This window comes from Ochotona princeps, chromosome 27 (assembly GCF_030435755.1).
Source record: "Ochotona princeps isolate mOchPri1 chromosome 27, mOchPri1.hap1, whole genome shotgun sequence".
Classification (NCBI taxonomy): domain Eukaryota; kingdom Metazoa; phylum Chordata; class Mammalia; order Lagomorpha; family Ochotonidae; genus Ochotona; species Ochotona princeps.
Window position 1 is genome coordinate 8,560,470 of NC_080858.1, and position 6,000 is coordinate 8,566,469.

General features: G+C 53.2%; 1 protein-coding gene across 1 annotated transcript in view; it reads right to left on the minus strand.

Moving 5' to 3' along the window:
- Positions 1 to 5,993, minus strand: part of RASSF8 (Ras association domain family member 8) — a 60,536-nt gene extending 54,543 nt beyond the window's left edge. The window contains exon 1 of the mRNA XM_058655810.1: positions 5,581 to 5,993. The gene's annotated coding sequence lies outside the window, so the exon portion shown is untranslated. The remainder of the gene's footprint in view (positions 1 to 5,580) is intronic.
- Between the last annotated feature and the right edge of the window lie 7 nt (positions 5,994 to 6,000).

A 6,000-nucleotide genomic window follows, 5' to 3' on the forward strand; every position in this document is an offset into this window, starting at 1 on the left:
AAGCCGATCTCGAGCCAGGAGCTTCTTCTGGGTCCTCCACGTGGGTGCAGGGTCCCAAGGCGTGGAGCCATCTTCTACTGCTTTCCCAGGCCACACAAGCAGGGAGCTGGAAGGGAAGTGGAGCAGCCAAGACACTAACTGGTGCCCGGAACTGGCAAGGTAAGGACTTTAGCCACCAGGTTACCACGCCAGGACCAACCACCCTATTTCTTTTTTTTTAAATTTTTCTTTATTTAACTACCGTATTTCTAAAAGGTGTTTATACAGGGCCTGGCGGCGTGGCCTAGCAGCTAAAGTCCTCGCCTTGAAAGCCCCGGGATCCCATATGGGCGCCGGTTCTAATCCCGGCAGCTCCACTTCCCATCCAGCTCCCTACTTGTGGCCTGGGAAAGCAGGCGAGGACGGCCCAAAGATTTGGGACCCTGCACCCGCGTGGGAGACCTGAAAGAGGTTCCAGGTTCCCGGCATCGGATCGGTGCAGCACCGGCCGTGGTGGCTCACTTGGGGAGTGAATCATCAGATGGAAGATCTTCCTCTCTGTCTCTCCTCCTCTCTGTATATCTGACTTTGTAATAAAATAAATAAATCTTAAAAAAAAAAAAGGTGTTTATATAGTAGGACCTCATGGGTTATAAATCTTTTCAAACACTTTAAATAAAAATAAGAGTAAAATCTTACTTTTCCTGCCCAATGTCTAGCCATTAAGGGATTGCTATTTTTTTCAACATACATATTTGGAAGAGTAATTTAGTCTTTAGTGATTTTCCCATAATAACATTATAATTAAGAATAAACTTGGTTTAGCACTTATAAGTCTATGACAGGCAACAAGGTTGACAAAATATAGTCCCCCACACGTGTAAAGCCTGCCAGAAAATTCTCACCTGCAGCCTGTGCTTACATTTGATTTCCCTGCAAAACCTGGGAATAAAATCTATGATACCAAATAAGAAAATAGTTTTTCTAATACATAAAACAGCCCTGGAGTTAACTGTAATGAACTTTTTGATATATCAGAATGCAATTACCACTACCTCCTAAAATAAACAAACTGCCAAAAACATGTTTTAAAAATCCTGCAACAGGGTTGTGAAACAATTATTATCGGTACAAAAAAATGGCAGGCAATTTGTTCCAGGTCAGTCAGGTAACCTGTGGAGGAACGCACTGGGGAGGGGAGATGACGCAGAAGGCTCAAGCAGGGCTCCTTTCCTCCTCGGATACTACCGTGGAGGTGTCCTGGGGCAGAGGCCCTGCTGCTCCCTCCGGGGATTTTTATGTAAGTTAAGTGGGGTCTGAAGAAGCACCCAAGGAGGTGGAAGGTCTGGCTAGAGCAGGGGAGCCTACACCTCACCAGACCAGGCCGTGAAGCAGGGGAAGTAAGGCCACCATTCAGGGAGCACAGGTCCAAGACGCTCAAGCCTCCAGGTGCTGGCTCTGCCGCTGGGGAGCCTATTTGGGGCTGAGCTTGGCTTTTCTGGCCCACTGGGAGCATCACAGTGGAGGGGTTCGGGCAAGGGTGCAGAGGGTCCATTCTCAAAGGACTGGAAGCAAAACACTCTGTGGACCAAGTGACTCATGAAATGGGCAGGTAAAGCCACCATCATGGATGCCCACATCCCAAATCGGGGCGCTGGGTCCAGTTCCAACTGCTCAGCCTCCACTCCGGCTCCCTGACGAGACGAGGTAATTCAGGGAGGTGGCATGTGACAGCTCATGTGGCCCAGTCCCAGCCACCCAAGAGGGAGACATAGCTCTTCTCTGACGCCTGGCCCATCCCTGGCTGGTTCCGGCATTTGGGGAACGAACCAGTAGATGGAAGAGTTCTCTCTTTCCAAGAGATAAACTTTGAAAAAAGAAAAACCAGGCTGTTATCTACAAATTACTTTGAATCTCTTAAAACCAATTAAAAACCAATCCACCAGTCAATCAAGGAAAAGGAGAAAGAAACCTAGAGGAGCCCAGAGGCGAGGGCATCATGAGAAGGAAAGCCAAGCCCCGCCTCCACGCTCGCGCCCACCTGGGAAATGGAGCTGGCCCTGGCCATCCCGGGACCACAGCTTCACCTCACAGAGACCTCAAAGCATACAGTGCGCCTTCCTTGGCAGGGAAGGTCATGGGACTCCTTGCTGGCTGCAAGGACCACTCAGGTGAGCGAGGGGGAAAAAAAGGTAACGTCCAGACCTCCAGGTGCTCGCGTTTTTGAATGACCTTTCCTCCTGTGCAAACGTGGAGCCACGTGCTGTCCACCACCAGACAGCCAGAGCAGCCATCCCCAGCCCCCAAATCCCCCAACCCCGCCACTGGGCAGGCCCCAGTAGCTGCCTAGCGCGCTGCCACATGACCTTTTGGGAAACTGATGGTATGCTCCATAGCAGTTTTTTTTTTTTTTTACTTTCTGTAATCCTGTGCTGATGGAAAAAAAAAAAGCATAATTATTTTAATGATGTACTTAGGAAAAGGATTATCTACAACAGAAAATCGCAAGGGCGACGCTAATTAAAATGTGTCTTGATCTCTCCCTAACTTTGAGCTGGCCACAGAGCTCAGGCACGATGACTTCACCTGCTGTCTGCAGAGGGGAGCGGCCCCACCCTGCACAGCAGCAGCCAAGGAGGGATGCGGAACAAGGCTAGACTCTTCCCTGTCCCTGAAGAACCGACTTCATGCAGCAAGAAGGCAGTTCTCACACCAATGAAACTCAAGTATTTCTACCTTACACCTTCAATCACCAAATATTTAGGAAGCACTACTCCACTGACCAGGCACTGGAGAATGCACCAGGGTTGATGTCAGGGCTGATGACAAGAGAGGGACACGAAACAAATGACACGGGGAGTATAAATGATGGCAAATAGTAAAAAGTGAAAGATGATTTTGCATTCAGGGGACAAAGATGAGGGCCCTGTAGCTTACATGGTCTTCCTTTATTGGAGCTGAGAAATTTCTCCAGGAGGTGGTCCTGAGCCCCAGGGCCAAACAAAGCATAAACATGCGCAACAGCCCTGGAGGGCAAGATTGCAACAGTGAACTGGCCAGAGATGCAGGCAAGAGATGGGGGGGGGGGGGGGCGGTGTCAAACTGGGCAGACTCCTGGAAAGAGGTATTTTTCCAAAGAGCTCTGAAGACTTTAACAGGGGAAGCACCCTTTTCTGTTTTGTTTTTGGATAGCTGGTGGGAAGACAGACTGGCTGAGGTGCAGGGTGTATGCAGGAAACCCATGTTAACTGCAACACCTGTGTAGTGGCACCCCGCACTGCACAGAAAGCAGGCTGCGGGTCACAGACATTCAAGCTCACACGCTGTGGTGGAGACACAGTCACATCAGACGCTTGAGTCTGGCTAGCCGGCTGTGTGGGAAACTCCCCTGCCCTTACACAGATGGGAGATGGAGCTTTGGAGACTTCTCTCTGCATTTTGAGTTCTGTGATGGAGACTTAGCATCGGACCAAGCCAAGGAGAGGACACCAGCGTTCCATTCTAAGAACAACTCCTGAGTCTGATGATGTGGATCTTCCTAACACACTTGTAGTCCCTCCACACTTCCACCTGCAAAATGTTTTTGCAAAGTTTCAGAAACACTAGCCTGACACCAGGAACCTCAATGTCTCACACTAAGCAAAGCCACCAATGCCAGGGGTGACCCGACCTGAAGAGCGGCCACTTCCTACAGCAAATACCACCTTCACCCCCTGCCCCCAAGTCATTATAACTACCAACACAAGAGACCCGTGAAGGAGAAATCCTGAAAAACGAACTCACCATTTCTCAGAAACGCAAAGAGGTGAAGTCAAAATTGATGCAAGCCACCAAGTACAGAAAAGGCACCCAGAAGATTCAGGATAAAGTCAGAATTTTTTTAAAAAGAAAGAAAATAGAAACGGTACTACACCATGCAGAACTGTAAACCTGTGATTTCTAAATGTCCTGATGAGAGGCGAAATTCAGTCACCAAGTACCTTAGGCATCCCAAAGGGCTTAGACATTCTCCGCTTTGTAATGGCTTTCTCTTGGGTTTCTCTCCTGCCCACCCACTCCCTACCCGACCCACACCCACCCCCAGCAAGATTCAGGAACCAAAGCAAACCAAGATTGCTTTGATCAAGCAATCTAGAAAGAACTTAAAACAATCATAGCCCATTGTAACCGCTGGCGGGGGTGGAGGGGATACCACTTTGATACTATTGGATGGAGGAAGAATGAAAGGGGAGGAGAGATTTTTTTTCCGGAGAGGTTTAATCTGTGTTACAAATGATACCTTGTACCTGATCTTCCCAAAGGATCCTAATCAAATACATTCTGTCTGCTTCCAGAGGGAAAAGGGTCACGTGGCATTCTCTTGGGGATTAGCTCCCCCACGTAAACAGATTTTTTTAAGTGCCATGAATAAACACCTGCTGAAAGAAGTCACCCAGCCATGCTGGCTTGCTTTATGCCCGCTGAGACCAGTGCCCACTTCACACCTCCCTCTCCAGGGCTGGTGCAGCTCACCATCGCCTCACCCAGCCTGAGAAGGGAATCCCCGGCCTCTGGACCGCTTCCCAGCGTGAAGGCAACTCCCGGCAGCCCCGGAGTGAAAGAGAACAAGGACAACTTCCTGGAGACCGTACAGGAGCAAGCAGTTGTCCAACGGGCAGCAGAAAAGCAGGGGTGCACGCATATTCAAAGATGCCCCAACGCTGTCACCAAGATAGAAGAATGGTGTATCGCTATTATTATTTTTAAATGCAAAGGCTCAAGGTATGGACCTGGCTAACCTTGCAGGTTCAATTAACTCAGCTGTGTCCCTGCGTGCGTGCGCCTAAGTTCCTACATACCTGGGTGCGGTGGTGCGGTGGGGGGCGGGGGACATCGGCGGCGACCTGCAGTACTCCCCTCCAACTGCAGATGCCGGCGCCGCTGGGAAAGTAGGGGCTGAGCAACACCGAGCGGCTCCACCACTTCACAGAGCCACACCACACTCCGACATTAGGTACCCAGGCCGCACAGGCACCCCGCAGCCCTAGCCCACGTCCCCGGAAAGTTAAATCTTCCCTCAGGCTCTCCGCAACACGCAACCTCCCCAAAGTTTCCAGCCCGCAAAACCGAGCTCCTCTCCAGGTCTTCCTCCTCCGGACTCCCCTCTGTAAGGGACACAGGGCAGCAGGGCGGTCATTTGTCCACACCAAATCCTAACCCCTGCAGACCCCACTGGCCCTCCACCCCAGCCCTTCCCGAAAAGACAGGCATTTGCCAAAACGCCACCCCGCAAGCAAGCATCCGATTTCCAGCCGGAGTGGCGAGGGAAAAGAGACATATTAAAGAAACCAGACACACATACATTTCCCTTCGCCACAAAAGTGGCCTCCCCTGCCAAGGACGACCGGGTGGAAGCAGAAAAGCAACCCAAGCAGCTCGCACTTTGGGAGAAAGCACACGGGCGACAACAGCAAGGGAAAGATGACCGCCCCAAGGGTTGGCGACGGCGAGGGACAGAGCCGGCGCGCAGGAAGCCGAGGTGCGGGCGCCCCGCGGCTCCGGGAGGGCAGGGCGGCTCGCAGGCGCAGCTCGAAATCGCGGCCGCGGAAAGTTAATACTCACTCAGTTTCGCAACTGCGCCGCCCCCGCAGGAACCCCGGCGTGGCCGGCCCCGGGCGCGGGGGACGCGCCGGCGCCCGGAGCACCGTCCCCACGCTGCGCCGCCCTCTCCGGCGCTCCCGGGCCGCGCGTCCCGCACCGGCCGGAGGCCCCGGCTCCGCGGCGATCCCTCTCTCTCAGTCTCTCTCTCGGCGCCCTGCCAGGCCGGCGCTGGCTGCGCTTGGCAGGGCTGCCACGGACAGGCCGGCGAGGCGGGCGCGGTGCGGGGTTCTGCGCGGCGGAGTCCGGACCAGCGCGGGTGGCGAAATCGCGAGCGGCTCGCTCCCGCGGCCGGTGCCTCTGGGCTGAGGGGCCGGGCTGGGGGCCGGGCCAGGCTGGGCGGCCGGACGGCTCCGCCCCTTGGCCCGGGCCGTGGGGCCGGGA